General features: G+C 40.5%; 1 protein-coding gene across 1 annotated transcript in view; it reads right to left on the bottom strand.

Annotated features, from left to right (window-relative positions):
• The window catches only part of LOC306869424 (astrotactin-2-like), a gene marked incomplete at both ends in the record, with an annotated part of 458,741 nt that overhangs the window by 129,872 nt on the left and 304,086 nt on the right, over positions 1-24,783 (bottom strand). The window lies entirely within an intron of this gene.

The following is a 24,783-nucleotide window of genomic DNA, read 5'->3' as shown; positions in this document are numbered from 1 at the left end:
GAGAAGTCGCTCGCCTCTGCCTTTCCCCGCTCCCAGAGGGAGCGTGACAGAAGACTGGACCTATACAACTCAACTATGGCTGAAGACAGGCTTTGGTGTCTGCGGCAGGATGGTCGGGAGTTGGTAGAGTATGTTGAGGAGTTTCTTGAGCTTTCCAACGAGGTGAGCTGGATTGACGCCTCGCTCGGTGTGTGTTTTCGGTTTGGGTTGGACAAAGATGTCATCAGCTGCGATATCCCCACGTCCAGTTTTTCCCTTATCGGGCTGATAAATTATGTCCTCAATGTACATGGCATTGATTTCGAAGTCGAAGAATGTCAAACCGATCTTCGTCCAACCCAACCCGGCCTCACCAGCTCACCGCTCGCCAGGACCCTCCACATGCCCTGCCAAATGTTCCGGCCACCCAACTCTTCCCAGCACTGCTGCTGTCCTCAGCCCAGAGCACCCCCGCAACCCCGCGCTTCAAGAGCGCCCTCCTGTACCTGCTCCTCGCAAGTGCCCTCCTGGGTTCCCGCTGGCTCCGTCCAGCCCTCCTGAGTTCCCGCTGGTTCCGTCCAGCCCTCCTGAGTTCCCGCTGGTTCCGTCCAGCCCTCCTGAGTTCCCGCTGGTTCCGTCCAGCCCTCCTGAGTTCCCGCTGGTTCCGTCCAGCCCTCCTGAGTTCCCGCTGGTTCCGTCCAGCCCTCCTGAGTTCCCGCTGGTTCCGTCCGGCCCTCCTGAGTTCCCGCTGGTTCCGTCCGGCTCTCCTTCGTCTCCGCTGGTTCTATCCAGCCCCGCGCCTCCCGAGCGCCCCCAAGTGTCCGCGCCTCCCGAGCACCCCCAAGTGTCCGCGCTTCCAGAGCGCCCTCCCGTGCCGGCTCCACGCCCGTGCCCTCCTGAGTTCCCGCTGGTTCCGTCCAGCCCAGCTCGTCAAGAGCGTCCCCAAGTGGCTGCGCTTCAAGAGCGTCCCCAAGTTTCCGTGCTGCAAGAGCGCCCCCAAGTGTCCACGCTTCCCGAGCGCCCTCCAGTGCCGGCTCCACGCACGTGCCCTCCCGTGCCGGCGTGCCCTCCCGTGCCGGCTCCACGCACGTTCCCGCTGGTTCCGTCCAGCCCTCCTGAGTTCCCGCTGGTTCCGTCCAGCCCCGCGCTGCAAGAGCGCCCCCAAGTGTCCGCGCTTCCCGAGCACCCCCAAGTGCCGGCTCCACGCACGTGCCCTCCCGTGCCGGCTCCACGCACGTGCCCTCCCGTGCCGGCTCCACGCACGTGCCCTCCAGTGCCGGCTCCACGCACGTGCCCTCCAGTGCCGGCTCCACGCACGTGCCCTCCTGAGTTCCCGCTGGTTCCGTCCAGCCCCGCGCTGCAAGAGCGCCCGACAGAGTCCGCGCTGCAAGAGCGCCCGACAGAGTCCGCGCTGCAAGAGCGCCCGACAGAGTCCGCGCTGCAAGAGCGCCCGACAGAGTCCGCGCTGCAAGAGCGCCCGACAGAGTCCGCGCTGCAAGAGCGCCCGACAGAGTCCGCGCTGCAAGAGCGCCCGACAGAGTCCGCGCTGCAAGAGCGCCCGACAGAGTCCGCGCTGCAAGAGCGCCCGACAGAGCCCGCTCCTCTGTGGCTCCCAGGGGGGAGCTTCCCCAAGAAAATTTTGGGGGGGGGTAAGAGGGTCACAGCCTGTGTGGCCGGGCCAAGGCCACACAACCTGAAAAAAATAGGCCGTGGCTTCCCGAGTCTCCAGATCCACCCTGGCCTCCCGAGTCCCCTGGCCTCCCGAGTCCCCTGACCCGCCCTGGCCTCCCGAGTCCCCTGACCCGCCCTGGCCTCCCGAGTCCCCTGACCCGCCCTGGCCTCCCGAGTCTCCAGATCCGCCCTGGCCTCCCGAGTCTCCTGACCCGCCATGGCCTCCCGAGTCTCCTGACCCGCCATGGTCCCTGGAACGGGCACCGCCCTGGAGGCCTCCAGAGCGCCCACCCCCCCTCCCCATTGGACACGCCTTCCGGAGGGGGGCGTAATGTCAGTCCTTGTCTTGTGGTTCCCCTCCTCTCGTGCCCATATTTGGCCTTCCTGTTCCTGTCCTCGTTTGCCATCATTGTTTAATTAGTCCCTAGCCCTGTGTTTGATTAGTCCACACCTGTTCCTCGTTAACTTCCCAGTGTTCTTAAACCCTGTGTTTCCCTGCCTCTGTGTCCAGTCTGACCGTCAAACCCTTGTCTACAGTTGCTGTCTCCACGTTTCCTGTGAGTTATAAGTTTGCCTTATTAAAGCCTGTGTTCAAGAGAAGTCGCTCGCCTCTGCCTTTCCCCGCTCCCAGAGGGAGCGTGACATTTGGAGCTTATTGATTGATTAACTTATTGATTATTTTGATGTTGTAGTCTTCGTGGAGATTCAGCATTGTTGTCAATTATCACAGTTTATTTTCACATTTACAAATTGTATTCCCAAATTTTCAGTTTTTATTACACTCTGCATTTCGTAGCAGTACTAAAAGCTGTAGTGGGACTATTGAAATAACTGGACAATTTTGGTTTTACATTAAATGCAAATCATTTAATATTTATTCAACAAAGTTAAACATCTTTATTGATCAAGCTCTATTTTAAAACATATCATGCAATACAATGATGTTTGAGAGATAGACAAATAAATGTTCCTCAAAAGCCCAATGAATCTCATCTGATACACTTGAAGGTTTTTTTTTTTTAAATGATGTATGGATCAAGTGAACAGGTTGCTTCAGCCTAGTAAGTGTTCATCCTGAAATATTTCCAACAATATAAAAGTTATGCTTATGTTTACTTTATAAATCAGTAAGGATTTTAAAGCAAAACCCTATCATCTTCCTTTCACCTGTCCTCCGTTCTCTCATTTTTCTCTCCTCTCCTGACTGCCTATGTATCCTCCTTCCTCATCATCTGACCATTCATTCACAGATGGAGGGCAGTGGAGCAGGACAGAGGGACAGCGGCCGCTCGCTCCTCATACCAGCATGTGTCAGCCGGCCTATAAAACATTACAGCGTCGCGCCGCATGCAGCACTCCGGCCTTTAGCTTGTAAACACGTCATTAAATAATGAATCGTGAGTTAACAAGGATATAAAGCACTGACGGCCTGACATGTTCCTGTCACTGTCGCTGTGCCTGTTTAGTTACATGAAACATTTTTGACTTTGTCTCACCAAAAGGGGTCACTGCTTAGTCGTCTTTTGAGTTTCTACGGCCTCAGCAGAGACCCAACCACTCAAAATAAAAGCTTTTGGACAGGCATATTGTAAGAAATTAGATGTTATGAGAAGAGAAGACCTGGAAGTTACACAACCTGGAACTTCAAATGAATGTGTATATAAAGCTGCTTGGGTGAAGTGGCTCTGAACACTAACCCCGTGTCACATTCAGAAGGCATCAAAACATGAGTTGTCCAGATCGGGCAGCCTAATGCACATGCTGTTCAAGTGTTTAGATGTCTGTTTGTTTGTACTGCTTGATCAGTGTGAATGATTGAGATGTATGGGTGAAATTTAGCCATGGTATTTTCTCTTTCTGCTTTTAAGATGCTGTTTTAATGCAAAGTCAATATGAATCTGTTAATGAATGAATCAAATATTGGCTGTGATATTAGCAGGCAGATATTTTATAATAGAATAAGGACATCTGTATATGCCATTTCATAATTATCTCTATTGTTTAAAATATGATTACAGTGTGCTGCTGAATGTACTGACAAGTCAAGTCAAGTCAAGTCAAGTCAAAGTTTATTTATAAAGCACTTTTTTTTTTAAACAACAAGTGTTTATCAAAGTGCTGTACATGCAAGAAGTAATAAAAAATGATACAACCAGTGACACTAAAAAACACTAAGAGACAATAAAACAATAAAAAGAAGCAGCTCTCACATAGCGTTAAATGCCAAACTATAAAAATAAGTTTTTAGGCTAGATTTAAAGACAACAAGTGTTTGAGCCTGTCTAATGTAGAGGGGCAAGCTGTTCCAGAGCTTCGGTGCCACCACTGCAAAAGCCCGGTCACCCCTGCTCTTCAGCCTTGCCAGCGGGACAACCAAAAGCAAATGGTCAGCAGACCTAAGTGCTCTTAATGGAACATATGGCTTAATCAAATCGGACAGATATGTAGGTGCTACCCCATTAAGAGCTTTAAAAACAAAAACCAGAATCTTAAAATTAATCCTAAAACGGACAGGTAACCAGTGAAGGGAAGCCAGAACAGGGGAGATATGTTCCATCTTACGTGTACCAGTCAGCAGACGAGCTGCTGCATTCTGGACCATCTGTAGTCTAGAAAGAGAGGCCTGACTAATGCCTATATAAAGGCCATTGCAGTAATCCAAACGAGTTGAAACAAATATATGTAAAATTCTTTGAAAGTCTTTAGGAGACAGAAAAGATTTTACCTTGGTAAGTTGTCTCAACTGGAAAAAACTAGATTGAACTACAGAGTTAATCTGTTTATCCAATTTAAAATCACTATCCAAGATAACTCCTAAATTTTTAACATAAGACTTCACAAATGGATTCAATTCACCAAGGTCCAAACCAACTGAATCAGAGATACCTCCCAGAGTAAACAGTTTTGTTTTCATTAAAATTAAGGAAATTTAGTGCCATCCAGGCCTTAATTTCCTCTAGGCACTGCATTAGAGGCGCTAGAGAACTGATATCTTCTCGTTTCAACGGCAGATAAATTTGCGTGTCATCTGCACAACAATGAAAGGAAATACCAAACTTCCTAAAAATCTGTCCTAAAGGAAGCATATACAAGGAAAACAAAATAGGCCCCAAAATGGAGCCCTGGGGGAACCCACATGTGAAAGAAGCAGTTGAGGAGACAAGCTCTCCAAACCGAACTGAAAAAGTTATTTCATACAAATAGGATCTAAACCATCCCAACGCAGTACCCTTAATTCCAACACACTGTTCTAAACGTGTAATCAAAATATTATGATCCACAGTATCAAATGCAGCCGTAAGGTCCAGTAAGATCAAAATCGCATAATCCCCTGAATCAGTAGCAAGTAATAAATCATTAAAAACCTTCAACAGTGCAGTTTCTGTACTATGAAGAGATTTAAAACCAAGCATTTATGGTAAACTAAAATATACTTGTGTCATTTCTATTTAATCTTTTATGTCATGTATATAAATATATTTGTAATTATATATTTGTAATAATGAAGTTGTAATTTAGTGCATCTACTGTATGGGTAAATATCAAATATCAAACTACAGTTAAAATTATAATGAAGTTTTTTTTTGTAAAGACATGCTTTAGTATGTTAGTCAACATCAAAATAGGTGTAGCCTACTTCTTTAAAGCGTGACAAAAAAAGAAAGAAAAAAAGATTTAACCATAAAGTTAATACCACTTTACAAAGCTTATTTTTAACCAGTGTATTAAATGTGTCAAGAAACAGTCACAAAAAAATCTAATTCATTAATATTATCTGCCTTTATTTATTTAAATAGAAGCACCATAACAAGTGCACATTCAGTACAATTAAGTGCACTTCTTTTTCCACAAGGTTAGTGTGCTTTTGTGACAATATAAAAATTACGTGAAGACAGGGTTAATTGTGTTACCATTTTGGCATGTGCTATACAATGCAAAGCTTCTGTTATTCACAAAACAGCAGTTAATTAAGAAACATCTAAGACGTTTTTCAAACAAAACGGGTTAAATCCGTTTTTAGTGTACACACGATCATTGGTACCTACAGGACACCTCTGCACTCCTGCACATCCATGACGGTTAATTTGCATAGCATTCTCATTTGCTTTTCTGTCACATATTGATTTAGGGCTTCTTGGAGGTTCAGGCATTTTCTATTATTTTGCCTGACTACCAACAGTCTATTTAAAAGGAGTCTCAGACCTGTTGGTGATACAAATTCTGCACAAATAGACTTTAGAATTAAAGGGATATAGTTTACCCAAAAATGAAAATTCTGTCATTAATTACTCACATTCATTTCGTTCCAAACCCGTAAGACCTTCGTTCATCTTTGGAACACAAATTAAGGTATTTTTGATGAAAACAAAAAGCTCTCTGACCCTGCATATACAGCGGCATAACTGAAATGTTTCCAGACCCAGAAACAGAGTATGGACATCGTTAAAATAGTTCATGTGACATCAATGGTTAAACCATAATTTTACGAAGCCACGAGAATACTTTTTGTGAGCAAACAAAACAAAAATAACAACTTTTTTCAACAATTCTTCTCCTCCGCATCACCCAGGCACTATTTTGGAGAGTAAAATTAGGTTGATCCACTGATGTCACAACTTCTGCTGTAAACTGAAATACAATAGGTGTCATTCATACAACCTGTTCCACTATATATAGACACTGTTTACCCAGTTCAGACTCATTACCCCATTTCATTTTAATCCTGTCATTTTAAGGTATTTTAATTTAAAAAGGTAAAGAAATCAAAAGTTGTATTGAAAAAGTTGTGGGTTCGAGTCTCAGGTCTGGCAGAGATTGTTGGTTGGGGGAGTGAATGTACAGCACTCTCTTCCACCCTCAATACCATGACTGAGGTGAGACCCTTAAGCAAGGCACCGAACCCCCAACTGCTCCCTGGGCACCGCAGCATTGGATGCCCACTGCTCCAGGGGTGTGTTCACGATGTGTGTGTGTGTTCACTACTGTGTGTGTGCACTTGGATGCACATTCTGAGTATGGATCACAATCATATATCGAGAATAGTGGGTTATTAAAACAAAAGAAGTTGTAATTGATCCATATCTGACACACAGCAGAAATTAGCAATGTGTCGAGGAGAAACACTGAACACTGGATTATGCTGTATATAGATTATCAGAACATTATCAAGAATGTTTGAGCAGTTCAGCTGATTGTTATGTTGTCCAGTACTCAAAATTCTCATTCTGTTCTCATACTGGCAACTTTACTTTTAAAAATAAAAGTTCCAAAATGGGGGTTTTCGCAGTGATGCCATATACAATCATTTTTGGCTCCTTAAACAACCTTATAGTGAACAATTCTTTAAATAACCTGAATGATATATTATTTTGTTGTATTCATCTCTTCACATTACACAACTTTTAAATTTTTTTTTTATTATTTTACACTACATTATCCATGATGCTGTAAAGAAAATTCATCCAATCAGAGTTGCAATGAACAAATCCCACCAAAAGAGGTGGAATTTAGCTCCCCCCACTCCAATGGCACAGCAAATTATGCAGTCGAATCGGTCTACCCACTCTCTCCAAGTAAATATCTGTATGCATATTTTGCAATAAAAGTAAATTATCATTATTAATAGTAAATTATGAATATTAAGTAAACAATAATCTTGTTTATATGGATATAATGAACAACTTAAAGGGTTACTCCACCCCAAAATGAAATAGTTTTCATGTCGTTCCAAACCCATTAAAGTTTCGTTCATTTTCGGCACACAATTTAAGATAGTTTGGATGAAAACTGGGAGGCTTGTGACTGCCCAATTGACTGTCAAGGCCCAGAAAAGTATTAAAGACATTGTCAAAATAGTCCATCTGACATCAGTGGTTCTATCTGAATTTAATGAATTGACGAGAAGACTTTTTTTATGCGCAAAAACCCCCAAAAATAATTACTTTAGTCAACAATTTGTCTCCTCCATAGCGCCATTCTGGAGAGTATCCGCTGGACGCAAATCAAATTTGTTAATATCAAAGCATAAATAAACAGAAAATGTATCCGTGTGGTGCGGCTTGCAAACAACAGCGTACGCTGTTTGCATCCAGCGGATACTCTCCAAAATGGCGCTATGGTGACGTGGAGGAGACAAATTGTTGAATAAAGTCGTTATTTTAGTTTTCTTTGTACAGAAAAAAGTGTTCTCATCGCTTCATAAAATTCATATTGAACCACTGATGGCAGATGGACTATTTTGACGATGTCTTTCATACCTTTATTGGCTTTGACAGTGTTATTTACTTGGCAGTCAATGGGACAGTCACAAGCCTCCTTGATTTCATCCAAAATATCTTAAATTGTGTTCCAAAGATGAACGAAGCTTTTACGGGTTTGGAACAACATTTTAAGAGATTAATGACAAAATTTTCATTTTGGGGTGGAGTAACCCTTTAAAATGAAAAGGACTATATTTCACCATCTTATTTTATTCAATTACATAATTTGCAATACTTCATAAAGTTTGTTATGTTGTGATTCAGCTCTATGATTCAGCTCTGCCCCTACGGGAAAATTCAATGGGGGAAAAAAAAACTAAAATTCTTTGGGAATCAATGCCGCTGAAAAAGTGGGCACTGATGCATTATATAAAAAGATAGTAACACTTTAGATTGGGAAACACGATTCATTATTGATTAGAATACATATTACTAGCATGGTTGTTTACTACGTATAAGGCACATTTTAATGCATGACCATATTCTAGATCCCCTAAACCAACCCTATACCTAAACACACTTCAACAACAACCTTACTTACAATCAATAAGCAGCAAATTAGGACTTTACTGAGGGAAAACTTGTTATTAGTAGTGAATGTATTCCTTAATCTAATGTGTTACCAAAAAGCTTTATTTTCCAGAATGTAAATATATTGTACCATAATATTCTTTCTTTCTTTCTTTCTTTCTTTCTTTCTTTCTTTCTTTCTTTCTTTCTTTCTTTCTTATTATTTATTCATAAGGTATATTGTTGAGAATATTTAGGCTACTATAAAATAAACTATAGAAACTAAATTACTATAAAAATTTTCCACAGCTCTAGAACGAACTGGATTAGTCCTCAGGTTAACACGCTCAGCAACACTAAAGCATTAAATCTGTGCTTATCCATCCATGGAAAGTCTCTCCCTGCAGGCCAGGCTGGGTAAAACTGCCCCTACATCAGGTAAAATTAGACCCATTACATCAAATTACAGGATGCTGCATCTGTCCTCAAACTTGCTTTGGTCTGGAAAATATCATGGTGCTTCCAGGAAATAATTGGTACTCGCCGTAGGATTAACTTTCTCTTTTTGAGAAGGTCTTTCTTTTGCAGTGATTATACTGAAAGTCTGAGGACAATGGCAGTCTCAATGTGACCTACTATCGGGTAGGACGGTTTGTTTGCAAAAGGTGAAAATGGAGTTCAAAAGTGACAGAGTTCATTTCCAGGTAAATGGATTGATTTGCCAAACGGTCAGTGGCTCACAGACACAGGTGGAGGTTTGATGTATTCACTTTTAACCACAGTGAAATGAAAATGTATTAGATTTTCTGCCATTGTCTTATTGGAGCACTCTATGGTTGTACTTTCTCAATCAAATTGTAGTAAAGCACAAAGGGAACCTGAATAAGGACAATGTGTTGTATTTTAATTTTTACGTTCTTCTTGAATTTTGAGTTAAAGCTAAAATCTACAGTATTTGGACTGTCCTTAATGGCATTAACTGACTGGCACTTCCAATAATTTGATAAGAGACGTGCATGTCTCTGTGGAGGAGTCACAGCTCATTCTTCTCTGCATTACTGCTTTAACATTGACATTGCTACCAGTCAATGTCAATGTTAAAGCATTGTCTACAGACATGAGCTGATTTCTTTAGGTCCTTTCTACAAGATCACTCTCTGCATTGTAGAACTTTAAAACTGATAATGTTGCATTCTTCTACATGCATTTTACATGAAAAGGAATAGTTCACCCAAAAATGAAAATTTGCTGACAGGTTACTGCCCCTCAGGCCATCCAAGATGTAGACGAGTTTTCATCAGATTTGGAGAAATGTGGCATTCCATCACTTGCTTTGTAATAAACAAATTCATGGTTAAGAATTGTTATTTGTTTACCTAACCAATGCTCATAATCGATATTAATGCTTACTTCAGTGAAAAATCCATCCCTACTTTCCTCACATAAAAATCCTCCAACATATTTGATTGTTTTGAAAAAAAATTGGACTGCTTTAATTTGTAAACGTAACTGCAGGGGGTCCATTGCTGAGCAATGTTTGTAGATTAAGATTGAAGTAGATATAAGAATAGAATATTATGCTTTGATGTGCATGTTTATTACCACTGTGCACGTCAGAATTAATATCTGTCAATTAAAATCATTAAATAAATTAAATTAAATAAATAAATAAAGCATCTTTATAGTGGTGTAAAATACTCTTGTAATTTAAATGTAAAACAGAATAAACGTTTTAAGATTCATATAAGGCTGTTAAAAATAAAATAAATGAATAAAGAAGTGAGTACACCCCTCACATTTTAAATATTTTATTATATCTTTTCATGTGACAACACTGAAGAAATGACACTTTGCTACAATGTAAAGTAGTGAGTATACAGCTTGTATAACAGTGTAAATTTGCTGTCCCCTCAAAATAACTCAACATACAGCCATTAATGTCTAAAGTGAGTACACCCCTAAGTGAAAATTTCCAAATTGGGCCCAATTAGCCATTTTCTCTCCCCGGTGTGATGTGACTCGTTAATGTTACAAGGTCTCAGGTGTGAATGGGGAGCAGGTGTGTTAAATTTGGTTTTATCACTCTCGCTCTCTCATACTGGTCACTGGAAGTTCAACATGGCACCTCATGGCAAAGAACTCTCTGAGGATCTGAAAAAAAAAATGTTGCTCTACATAAAGATGGCGTAAGCTATAAGAAGACTGTCAAGACCCTGAAACTGAGCTGTAGCACGGTAGCCAAGACCATACAGTGGTTTAACAGGACAGGTTCCACTCAGAAAAATGCTCGCCATGGTCGACCAAAGACGTTTAGTGCACGTGCTCAGCGTCATATCCAGAGGTTGTGTTTGGGAAATAGACGTATGAGTGCTGCCATCATTGCTGCAGAGGTTGAAGGGGTGGGGGCCTGTCAGTTCTCAGACCATACGCCGCACACTGCATCAAATTGGTATGCATGGCTGTCGTCCCAGAAGGAAGCCTCTTCTAAAGATGATGCATAAGAAAGCCTGCAAACTGTTTGCTGAAGACGCAGATGAAGGACATGGATTACTGGAACCATGTCCTGTGGTCTGATGAGACCAAGATAAACTTATTTGGTTCAGATGGTGTCAAGCGTGTGTGGCGGCAACCAGCTTAGGAGTACAAAGACAAGTGTGTCTTGCCTGCAGTCAAGCATGGTGGTGGCAGTGTCATGGTCTGGGGCTGCATTAGTGCTGCCAGCACTGGGGAGCTACAGTTCATTGAGGGAACAATGAATGCCAACATGTACTGTGACATACTGAAGCAGAGACTGGGCCGCAGGGCAGTATTCCAACATAACGACCCCAAACACACCTCCAAGACGACCACTGCCTTGCTAAAGAAGCTGAGGGTAAAGGTGATGGACAGGCCAAGCATGTCTCCAGACATATCCATAACATATTACATATAATATACATTTAATTATATAATATAACATATATAATTTATATTCAGTTAAAATACAATTAATTTCAACCAGAATACATATAGGCCTATTAAAAATACATTATAGTGTGTTTTACTAAAATACACTAATTAGCGTTAAAGTAAATTTTAGTTCACATGCATTTCTTGTCACTACATTCAGTTTAACCAAATTTCAAAGGCAATAGAAGCAATTTAAAAAGTACATATAAAGATGTATTAAAGTCCCACTTGGATGGTGACCCATACTCGAAATTGGTGCTCTGCGTTTAACCCATCCAAGTGCACACACACAGCAGTGAGTAGTGAACAAATGCACACACACACACACACCCGGAGCAGTGGGCAGCCATGCTGCGGCGCCCGGGGAGCAATTGGGGGTTCGGTGCCTTGCTCAAGGGCACCTCAGTCGTGGTATTGAGGGTGGAGAGAGCGCTGTACACTCACTCCCCCCACCTACAATTCCTGCCGGCCGGGGACTCGAACCCGCAACCTTTCGATTACGAGTCCGACTCTCTAACCATTAGGCCACGACTTCCCCTTTTGTCGTGACAGATTGCTGTATTGCCTCAGTTGAAGTGGCACACGTGAACCAAACATGAAAGCATGAAATAAACATGAATGAACATTATAACGTATTTTATTTAAATCGTGAAAAGATGTCAGTACACACAATTTTTCAAGATTAAGTCCACTTTAGTTAATCTATTCTCCTGTCTGATTTGTTTGTCGGGAAAAATGGCAGATTCGCTGTTATGATTGGTCAGATCGCCTGTCAAACAAGCTCTTTGTGAATTGCAATTAATATGTATTTCAATCATAGAATATTTAAAATCAATTACAAATAATATGCTTTTAGTTGTTCAAAAACATTACTTTTAATTCACACTTACTGTGAATACTGTACTTTTAAAGTTCATTATTTGCATAATAAGTACACTTTATATGCTAAAGTGCATTTCTTTTTCACAAGGGAATACTGGGTTGAGTGACAAAAGAAATGTGTTGACCAGTAAAGATTTTGCTATATTGTTTATCAGCGGCTGTATTTGTGTGTCCACCAAGACTGCTTTATGTTATTTGCACATGAAAACAATGCATTTAGTAAGAGTTGTTTCTTAAGCTTCAAGCAAAGCGGATTGTAGTTTGCTTACAATCGCAACTTGCATTGTAATTAATAATCTTATCTTTGATTTGTGTCCATTAAGTTTCAAATCAGATATTGCAGCTTGACATTCAATCTTTTTTTTTTTTTTTTTTTTTGCAGGACAGTATGTGTATTCGTATGCAGTCTTTATCTTTCATAATATTATTGCCATCCCTCTTGAAAAAAAAACAAAACAAGACTAAACAAAAAAGCACCGTCATCTCTGATGGATGGTCTTCATCTTTCCTGCCCCACACTGAATGCATTTTATGCATGCACTCGTGTAGGTCAAGAGGAGTCTCTGAGCCTCTTTTCTCAGATTGGCATGTCAATATGTATTAGTTTGTGCATTTCCACCCCGTCTCCTCCCCGAAATAACCATATATCGAGCTTACAACGCCTAGTTTTACTATGCATAACCTCATTTGCATATCATTTCCATGCATATTGCCATCCGCGTGACACCATGTTAACGCCATCAAAGCTACAAGACATTAAGGAAATATGAGATATGGACTTTAAATGCCATTTGTGCCATACATTCATTTTTTTTTTGTTGCTAAAAATCAACCAATATCCTTGTTCAAAAATCCATAAAAACAAAACTGTTTAAAATAGTTATCAGATCAATATTTTAGAATAGAGTTGATCACATTCTTTCACACTGGCCAAATAATATTTTAATTATTTTAAACAATTCAAATCAAGTTAAATTTATGCAGTTTGCCTGATAAGGTGAACATCTTTTAGCTATTTTTAGTGGAAACAGATATTAGTCTATACAGCCTATATTTATTGCAGTGTAAATACAATTGTCTGACTCAGCGCATCACTGACGAAGTATTATAAAATGGAAACATGCAAATCTTACATTTTATTCAAGTTGTATCCTTCAAATAGGCTACAGTGGTATTTTTCATAATTATTATGGTATTTTTCAAACGGCATGAACAACTCCATGCAGCTGCTTGTTGTATTGAACCTATTCAAACTGGACAATGGACAGTCCAGACACCAAATCCAGCAGTGTCCACCATAATATCGTAAAATTTGGACCAATCAGACACGCAACTATTTGTTATATTTAACAAATAATCTCTAATGCCCCCTCACTTAACCCAAAAGGCCAACTATGAGGGTCTCTGGACCCTTCCCCGGAATGCCTCTAACACCTAAGTAAGGCAGAACAGGCCTCAGGTTCCATGGCAACCCATCTGATAACACTTGTTTTATTGCTCAAAAGAGCAACTCACTCCATTTCCCCTTAGGAAAGAGACATTAAAATGGACTCTTCTCTAATTAATTCATAGAAAAACCTTTCTGTGAATGAATACACATACCTTCAGGTCATCGTGTATATTATTACTGTTCTTGTATATGTTTTTGTGTATTGTATCCTGTTTTATGCATGCTTATTATGGAACACTAGTTAATATTACCTCAGGTATATCATGTTTGGTCTCTATCAATTCATCTTCGGATGATCTAATTGAGAGTGTATATTATATGTCGATACCTATGCAACATATAAGTGTTCTAAGAATCTTTAATAGTTTGTGTATCAACTTCCAATCTGGTTCATATGCAAATTACCATGCATGGAGACAAAGAGTTGTAAACTTTCCCTCCAAAAGTTCAAGTCACCATAGGTGTGACCTCTTTAGCAGATAAAGCTCTCACGTAAGTGATGCCCCAGCAGTCTGCGGTTTTGTTAGATCCTAAGAGGATGTGAGCTAAAACTTTATCTGGACGTTTTTCTGCCAGGCTTGGCGGCCTTGTCTTTCCATTCAACCAAAGCTCCTCAGACCTCAGCAAACCTCTTTCTTAGCTCTTTTTCCACTTTCTACCTGGAAGAACATTTCTACCTCAGAACATCTTTGGAATTCATCACTCTTCAACCCGGAAGAACGTGATCGGGAGTCCAAAACCTTGAAACCATTAAGGCTGCATTCCGGATACTCGTCATGACCTAATGCATTGCAAGTATTGTACATTTAACTAAACAAAACAGAGGTTATTAGTACAAGTTATAGACCCCGTTATAAACGGCGCTGATGGTTTTACTCAGGTGGTTAAATGACTTTTTCCATAACTGCATTCTCTGGTTTTCCTGATGGTTTCATCCATCAACTCTCATTTGCTCTTTCCCCATGTATGAGTGATTGTACGTATGTATGTATGTTTGTTTGTTTGTTAGACTAGTTTGCGTTAGTGTTTAGTTAATAAAAGTTGTGTGCAGAAAATACATGAGTTTCTGGGTTTGCCTTCCAAATTAAATGTTTCTTTACGATTTTGACCCTCGCTACATGCTCTAATGCATTAATAGAAAAGTATTTTCTGTGGCCAAGGAAATATCCTTTCTTAGAGTTGATCCAAACTTGCACTGAATGTTCGCTGGACAGACAGATCAGTTGATGGCAATTTAATTCTGCTACAGTTGTTACTGTCAACCGATATAAATAATTGTAATTAATCATAATTAAATGTAATTATTTATATACAATTCAATTTTGAGCTTATAAATTGTTACAAAAAAAATGAAAAATAATCATTGTTACCAAGGAAACTCACTTTTGATTTGAAGTCAAACAAAACAACCCTTTCTCTAATTTGCCAAAAGCAAACATTATCAGAAATCACAATCTATTCTCCACAAATAAAATATGCCTGAATATTTGCCTGAATATTGTTTGTTATATCATTACTGGCACTCTTCCACTGATTAATTTCCACAAACTGTTTCCATGAATGCGTATGGCCAAAGCTGCATGAATATAATATAATACAATACATGATATAATACAACCAAGCTGGCGCCGCTGATGGCAGCTATTGTTCGTTGTTCTCCAGTGTTTGTACTGTTTTTGTTTGTTTTTCCTGTTTTTTGTTTTTCAAATATGATCAGTTTTACCAGGGATGACCTGCTGAACATTCGGCAGAATACACCACAAAATCTTTTACCGGATTAAGATTTTTCGGACGTTTTGCTGGACATTGTAGTTGGCGGAGCCGTAGCTCTGGTCAAATGCTACAGGATGAGCATCCGGGGGAAGAGAGTCGGCGCGCTTGTGAAGCTTCGTCAGCGTGGATTTCGAATGCTGTTGCCTAGCATCCATCTGGCGAATCTACGCTCTCTACCCAACAAAACGGACAAACTCCCTCTGCTCTCCCGGACAAACAAGGATTTTTTATAACTCTGCTGCTCTGTGTTTCACAGAAACCTGGCTAAACGGCGACATACCGGACAGCACGATTCATCTGCCTAACTTCACGCTGATCAGAGCAGATCGGGACGCGGAATCAATGGGGAAATCGTGCGGCAGCGGGACGTGCTTTTACATCAATGAGAGGTGGTGTACAGATGTAACTGTGTTAAAGATGATGTGCTGCTCAGATCTAGAAACGCTCTTCATTAACTGCAAGCTGTTCTATAGACCCCGTTATAAACGGCGCTGATGGTTTTACTCAGGTGGTTAAATTACTTTTTCCATAACTGCATTCTCTGGTTTTCCTGATGGTTTCATCCATCAACTGTTTCCATGAATGCGTATGGCCAAAGCTGCATGAATATAATATAATACAATACATGATATAATACAACCAAGCTGGCGCCGCTGATGGCAGCTATTGTTCGTTGTTCTCCAGTGTTTGTACTGTTTTTGTTTGTTTTTCCTGTTTTTTGTTTTCAAATATGATCAGTTTTACCAGGGATGACCTGCTGAACATTCGGCAGAATACACCACAAAATCTTTTACCGGATTAAGATTTTTCGGACGTTTTGCTGGACATTGTAGTTGGCGGAGCCGTAGCTCTGGTCAAATGCTACAGGATGCGCATCCGGGGGAAGAGAGTCGGCGCGCTTGTGAAGCTTCGTCAGCGTGGATTTCGAATGCCGTTGCCTAGCATCCATCTGGCGAATCTACGCTCTCTACCCAACAAAACGGACAAACTCCCTCTGCTCTCCCGGACAAACAAGGATTTTTTATAACTCTGCTGCTCTGTGTTTCACAGAAACCTGGCTAAACGGCGACATACCGGACAGCACGATTCATCTGCCTAACTTCACGCTGATCAGAGCAGATCGGGACGCGGAATCAATGGGGAAATCGTGCGGCAGCGGGACGTGCTTTTACATCAATGAGAGGTGGTGTACAGATGTAACTGTGTTAAAGATGATGTGCTGTTCAGATCTAGAAACGCTCTTCATTAACTGCAAGCTGTTCTACTCGCTCGTTCATCCTCGTGAGTGTCTACATTCCACCGCAAGCGCACGTGAGCACAGCTTTACAGAAACTCGCTGATCTGATCACAGACACAGGACAACACCCAGACTGGTTTAATCATTATCGGGGGACTTTAATAAAGCAAATCTCTCCCATGAACTGCCAAAATACAGACAGCACATCACATGTCCCACCAGAGACAGTAATATATTGGATCACTGTTACACAACAATAAAGGATGCATATCACTCGGTTCCACGAGCAGCTTTTAGACTCTGATCACTGTTTGGTTCATCTTATTCCGATCTACAGGCAGAAACTAAAATCTGCAAAGCCTGTATTAAGATCTGTTAAAAGATGGACTAATGAAACAGAGCGGGATTTACAAGCCTGTTTCTCTCTCACTGATTGGTCTGTTTTTGAAGCCGCTGCCATCGATCTGGACAAGCTCACAGAGACTGTAACATCTTATATCAGTTTCTGTGAGGATATGTGCATTCCTAAGAGGACTCATCTAATCTACAACAATGACAAACCATGGTTCACTGCAAAACTCAGACAGCTCCGTCAGGCCAAAGAAGATGCTTACAGAAAGGGGGATAAAGTCTTGTACAAACAGGCCAAATACACACTGGAAAAGGAGATCAGAGTGTCAAAGAGGAATTATTCTGACAAGCTAAGGAAAAAATTATATTCCAGTGATCCTGCTTCAGTGTGGAAAGGTATGAAGGATATCACCAGTAAGTCACCATCCCCCAGCGCTCTGGACAATCAACACCTGGCAGACGACTTGACTTGAGTTTGATTGTCGTTTTGAAAAATCACCCCACACCCGCCCTGAACACCTCTCCACACAACCATTAACATCTCCAGCAACCCTCCTCTCCCCCACACCTACAATTCAAATCAGCGAAGAAGATGTGTGCCAGGTCTTCAGGAAGAACAAAAGAAGGAAAGCACCAGGCCCAGACGGTGTGTCACCAGCCTGTCTGAAAATCTGTGCTGACCAGCTGGCCCCCATCTTCACACAGATCTTCAACAGATCACTGGAGCGATGTGAAGTCCCCTCATGCTTCAAACGCTCCACCATCATCCCCGTCCCAAAGAATCCCAAAATTACTGGACTTAATGACTACAGACCTGTGGCCCTAATGTCTGTAGCCATGAAAGACTGGTTTTGGCTTATCTGAAGGACATCACTGGTCCCTTACTGGACCCCCTTCAGTTTGCCTACAGAGCAAACAGGTCTGTGGATGATGCAGTCAACATGGGACTGCACTTCATCCTGAAGCATCTGGACAGACCAGGGACTTATGCGAGGAATCTGTTTGTGGACTTCAGCTCCGCTTTTAACACCATCATCACGGAAACCCTTCAGAATAAACTAACCCAGCTCTCCGTCGCCACCTCCGTCTGTCAGTGGATCAACAGCTTCCTCACAGACAGACAGCAGTTAGTAAAGCTTGGTAAATTCACATCCAGCACTCGTACCATTAGCACTGGAGCTCCTCATGGCCCGCTACTCTTCTCCCTCTACACCAACGACTGCACTTCTAAAGACCCCTCTGTCAAGCTCCTGAAGTTTGCAGACGACACCACATTGATCGGCCTCATCCAGGATGGTGACGAATTGTCTGGTGCAGTCTTAACAACCTGGAGCTTAACACGCTCAAAACTGTGGAGATGATTGTGGACTTCAGGAGAAACCCCCCTGCTCTCCCCCCACTCACCATCATGAACAGCACTGTGATTGCAGTGGAGTCATTCAGATTCCTGGGCACCACCATCTCCCAGGACCTGAAGTGGGATATTCACATAGACTCACATAGACACATAGAAATAGACTATGTGTTTTCCGTGCATAATAAAACATAATTTTGTGGCAAAAGCATGGAAATTATTTGTCGTTTTTATCCTATTGTTTACTATATTTATTTGCTTGGTCAATGTCATTGTGGATTTTAGTTATTTTGCTGTTGTAGCTGATGATCTTTGAAATAACTGAAATAATTTGGCAAAGTGATTTGTAATGCGTTCAAGGCTTTAGCTGTGCATTTCTATCTAAATATGTGTGTGTGTCAGAGAAGTCACGCAGTCACAGCCTCCACCGTCACCACAGTCATCAGCCACCACTTACACCAGATCTCACTCACCTGTGTTCTGATCACCTGCACCTGCCGATCTCCAATCAAGTCACATTCAAGAGCACGCTGCACTCAGTCATCCACTGGCTGGTCTACCATTCATGACTCTGAACTGTGTCTGAGTCCCATGTATTACTAACCTGTGTGTACTTACCTTCAGATCTCCAGACGATTCTCCCTTGTTGATCCCTCATGTTTCTAGACACCTCAGCACCAGCAAACCTGCAAAGATACAGACTGTCAACATTCAGCTAAGCTCTCAAGAACTGGTTTTAGTGTTCATTCTCACCTGCCATTGCTCTTCTCGATCTCCCATCTCCAGCTATTCAATAAACTTGCCTATTGTTCACTTGCGTGTTGTTTCTGGCTTGATTTGTGACAGAAAACTGGACCAGAGACTTTCACCTCCATGGATCCCGGACTCCATCTCCCACGGAAATTCGAGGAACTGGTCCCCACTCTCTGGGCTTCACTCATGCCAGACATAACCCCTCAATCTGCCTTTGTATGTCCCATGGCCATGCCGGCTTCCTACGCTCTTCATCGAAATGCAGCCAGTGAAGTTTCCCACCAAACATGCTAAGGTAGCATGTTTTCTTTCTGGCAGAGCGTTATTGTGAGCGAAAGCGATATGGAATGCCAACTCTACCATAATCAATTCCTATGAGGCTTTCACTAACCATTTCAAAGAAGTCTTTGGCTCCGCTACAGGAACCCACTCAGTTTCTGACCAACTGCTTCAATTGGCCCAGGGCACTATGTCCACCAACGACTACACTTTGCACTTTCGGACGGCGGTGACCAGCGGGTGGAATGAGGCATCTAAGCCTTGCATTCATACTCTGATGGCGATCTATGATGACACAGTTGGTGTGGAGAATTTTATGCAGAAGGCCAATTGCAAAGCCCAACACTTGTCAGCCTGCCACACTAAAGAAGCCACACACCAGTCTGTCGCACCCTCCACCAGCCCTTCAATACCAGAGCCCATTCAACTGGACTCCACTCGACTCTCCCAACGCTGAATGTGCTTGCCGCCTTGCTGCAGAACTCTGCATATATTGAGCCGCCACAGATCACTTCATCGGAACCTGCCCAGTCAGACCCCCACGCCCAGCGGTGAATACATTAAAATTAGAGCCAGCTACTTCCTCCCTTTCCTTGTTATCAGTGCAACTATGCACTCCAGAATGTTCAGTTACAGTCCCAGCCCTTGTCGACTCGAGCTCCTCGGCTTAGTAGGTCTTGTGAGATGAAGTTGCCCGTCTTCATCTGCCTCGTGCCTGTCAAGCCCGGGAGCTCTAAGTTGAAACCACTTGGGTGTGGGCGGGTGACATTTTGAGCACCTCCCTTGAGACTCAAGATTGGCAGTTTGCATGAGGAAGAGATCACTAGAGGGACCCACGGTGGATTTCATCAAGAATTATGTCCTAAGAAGTTTGCGAAGCAGAGAAATCTCTGCAACTTCAGTCTATCTTCAATTCATCAAGGATTTCAGCCTGCACACTGCCCCTCTGATGTCATTTGGTCCAAGGAAAGCCCAAGTCCCTGTCCTGGAACATCAGCGCCCACGAAGCATTAAAAAACCTGAAGACCGCCTTTTGCACCGTCCTCATTCTTTGTCATCCAGATTCTCGTGTGTCATTTGTGGTAGAAGTGGATGCCTCTACCACCGGAATGGGAGCCGTGCTTTCCCAACAGTTTGGTGAGCCTCTAGCCTTGCGCATACTACTCCAAGAAACTGTCCCCAGCAGAGTAAAACTATGATACTGGTAATCGAGAGCTACTTGCCAGCGTTCTCCCTCGTTGATCCCTCACAATCCTGCACACCTCCGCACCAGCAAACCTGTCAAAATGAATCTCAAGAACTTGTTTCAGTGTTCATACTCGCCTGCCGTTGCTCTTCTCGATCTCCCATCTCCAGCTATTCAAACCTGCCTAATCACTTACCTGTTGTTTCTGGCTCGACGTGTGTGCTACATTTTGGGGACCCCACAAGGATAGTAAAACCTGAAACTTTTGACATTGTGGGGCCTGCAGTCCCCACGAGTAATAGAAGTTTAATGAAAGTCCCCACAGTTCACAGAAACGTGTGTGTGTGTGTTTTTTTTTTTTTTTTTTTTTTTTTAAAGTGTGTGTGAAGATACGACTTTACAATAAGCACTCATTTTTTAACTCTATTGCATTGATTACAATAATGGTTTACATCTACAATATTATACATTGTTAATTTTAGTTAAAAGTTGAACAGTTATTTGTTTGTTCATAGTTAATTAACTAATGTCAACAGATACATTAGATGTATTGGTAAAAAAATGAACAGTACAAAATTATTTGTAACTAAGCTTGATAAATGCTATAGAAGTATTGTTAATGTTGACAAATAAAATATTATCGTAAAGCGTTACCCAAAAATATCATCTACATTTGTTGATTTTTCAAATATAACTTTACAACATTTTTTCACTATAATGATTTACGGAGAATACTGCAGCACAAAAACGTGTTCATCAACAGGGCTGTGAAGTAAGGTATAAGCCGTGTCCTTATTCACTTTGCCTTTAAAAAGGAGGTAGAAGATGGAAAAAATTTTTTTTGAAACACCTCTGGTCCGCACACACGCTCGGCTCAAACATTCTGTTGTTGCCTTCAAAAAGCCATAACACTACAGAAGATAAAGGAAGACCACTGCAAATCATGACAGAGCCTTTCTGAAAAAAAAAAGTAATCCATGGCTGTCCTTCAGCCCGTGGAGAAGATTGTGTTCTTGCTGGAAATAAGTGCAGTATTTTCCCCTTTCTTTGAATTTTACCAAACCATTCGGTGCATAAAAGCACAAGACACGTTTTCACCCATTTTGATTTTTGAGTTGTCAGAAATATCAGATAACTTTCCCTCATTTAGGGTCATGAACATGCATGCAAAGTTTCAACACGCTGATGTGTTTTGACATGTCCAAAAAAAAATCATGTTCTTACTGTTCCCGGGTCAATTTGACGCGCCTATTTTAATGCTCTAAGGCAACTCTACAGACCCAAAATAATAACATAAATTGATTATATTTTGTTATTTTATTTTTTTGACAATCCTATGAAGCAACAAAAAAAAAGTAGCCTTTCCCCACTTATTTCAATGCAGAAAAAATATTTTGTCAGCCAAAGTGGTAAAAATTAGCTATCATTTATTTTTATTTAATCTATCTGAAATACTATTTAACTCATGTTTTTTTTCTTGAAGTTTAGTTACTTTTTGTCGTTTAGGGTCCTGAACACGCCTATGCAGTTTCAACACACTGATGTGTTGTGAAATGTACATACAGAAATTATTATATGTTTGTGATGTTCGTGGGTCAATTTGACCCGCATAGGCATCCATTCAAAAGCAACTAAAATACACACAAAATAACAACAAATTCCTTTGTTGTATTTCAGAGCTCCTCAACTCTAGTCCTGAAGTGCCTCCTAGTGTCAGTGCCTTGATGAGTTTAACAACTTTTTAATTTCATAGTTTGTGAAAACAAAACTGTTTAGCCTTTTAACTGTAAGTCACAGCTTTTGAGCATAGACATACAAATTACTTTTATAAAACTTGAATACTTAAGATTGGTTTCTTTTTAAAGGTGAAACATCACAGGTTATTGTAGAAGTAAAAAACAGTTATAAAATGAAATTTATAAAAAGTAATAGAAGTTTAAATGTATGGAAATGTAAAATATAAAAATATATATTTTTATATTTTATATAAAATAGCAATTTTACAAAACATGTTTACCACCAAATCTTCAAGAAAATCAAAGCCAATCATCTAATCAAGTTTTGTGCCAAATTTTAGGTTGATATCTCAAAAAATGAACTTTTAAGTACGATTTTGTGGATGCAGTACCAAACTTTTCCACTAGATTATATACAGGGACTCTTGATTTCCATGTATTGTTTGAGTGTTCTTAACTATATATTTCCATAATTTTACAGTAAAAATATTTATGAAGTAGACATCCTATTCAGAAATAGTTTGGGCAGTAACTTTAATATTTTATTTGAATTCTCTCTCTAAAACACATAAAAACATACGTATAGAATAAGAGTGTGTTTGGCACCATAACACAAATGGAGAATCTATCACTATTTATCTATTGCTCTGTCATTTCTTTGAAAAACAATCACCAAATATGAAAGCTACCATCCAAAACCTTTCAAATGATATATAATTTGTCAAGATTACTTTAGGTTTAGACCAAGATATTATCATTAAAAAATGTACAATCGCAAACATCTCACGTCTTTTACATTTTTATAAATCATAAATTCAGATATTCATTATTTGAAATGTGTGAAAAGTACTGATATTAAAACAATATTGATTGTACTTGATTGTATGTTTTTTTTATGTCTGAATTTTTGTGGAATTACATTGAATCCAATACGGGTCAATTTGACCCAGACCATACAGGAAGTCACCTGTTTTGAACAGTACATGAGGGTTAAATGCATTGTGAAGGCTTAAAACTAAATTCCATCTGATATGCCCTTTCTGACTTATGTCTTACATCAGAAACAACAGGAACTAGAAATTACAATCAGATCAATTCCAATTCATATCTACAATATTCAAAAAATGATTGATTTACTGATTGATTGATTGATTGGTTGGTTGGTTGGTTGATTGATTGATTGAACAATGGTGATGGCAATATGATGTTTAATGTAATTTTATTTATTTTTTAATAATTCTGTAATCAATAAGTGAATAAAGACATGTGTGCAGTAATGTTTGTTGATATTGTATTGAGGGAGAACTAAGTTTTTTGTCTCTCTCTCTCTCACTCTCTATCCAACTAGCCCATCCACTTGTTCCAGAAGAAATGTGCCATACCCAAGGACGTTTTGTTGTGTTTTCATTCCCCATGTGCTCATTGTGACCCAGTTTTTCCACGTGTTTGATTATGTTAGTCAGTTAACCTGTGTCCTCATTAGTTGATCATCCTCACCTGTCAGTCCCTCGTTAGCAACCCTACTTTAGCTCTAGCCTGTTCAGTTCTCCGAAAGAGAAGTTGAAGAAGTCGAAGCCTGTCTGTTTTGAATTATCCTCTGTGTGGAGTCATTAAAAACTTTTTAACTTTATGATCTTCATCATGCATATTCGATAGACCACTTTACATGATAAAATTAAGTAGTTTTAACTATTTCTGGTGGCTACTGCAGACATCACTTTAGATTCAAACTATTCTGTGATCATTTCAATGTTTGTGACATACATAAAATATGTTCTGTGATTGTGAGGTCTGTCAATATCACAGCCTTTGTTGAGTATATTAAACTACAAACAATATTAAATTGTTTAAATTTAAAGCCAAACGGATTTCAAATTTGAAAATGTAAGTGTAAATTACACAAAACAATTACATTCTGTAATGTGATGTCATACAATGGAAGACTGATTCTGCCACAGAAAATAAAATCTAAATTATATATATATATATATATATATATATATATATATTTATTATTATTATTATTATTATTATTATTATTATTATTGTTGTTGTTTTTTACCATGTGACAGAAATTAGCTTCCATATACTGAGTTATAAGAACCTCCAGAAAAAAGGAAATGATCAGGGATGCACAATATTATGATTGTTAGAATAAGGCCAGTGCTATTATTTGTGCAAAAACAGCCATGGTGTCTTTCCTAATAAAGGGTTTGTCTTTATTTTCACACAGTGAAATGGTTTTGCAGGGTTTGACAGTGGCGGTGTAGTTCTGACACACACCACTGATGGGTTAATAAAGATAGAGTGTTTTACATTCATCCGAAGAACTGCTGTGCCACAACACGCCATCTGACATGAGTGAGTTTGACAGCTGCAAATAGATACAAAAGCGGTCGTGTAGTTTGTAAAT

The sequence above is a fragment of the Barbus barbus genome (genome assembly GCF_936440315.1).
Source record: "Barbus barbus genome assembly, chromosome: 5".
NCBI classification, from domain to species: Eukaryota; Metazoa; Chordata; class Actinopteri; order Cypriniformes; family Cyprinidae; genus Barbus; species Barbus barbus.
The sequence above is the reverse complement of the archived record's forward strand: the minus strand, read 5'-3'. Positions and strand labels throughout refer to the sequence as shown.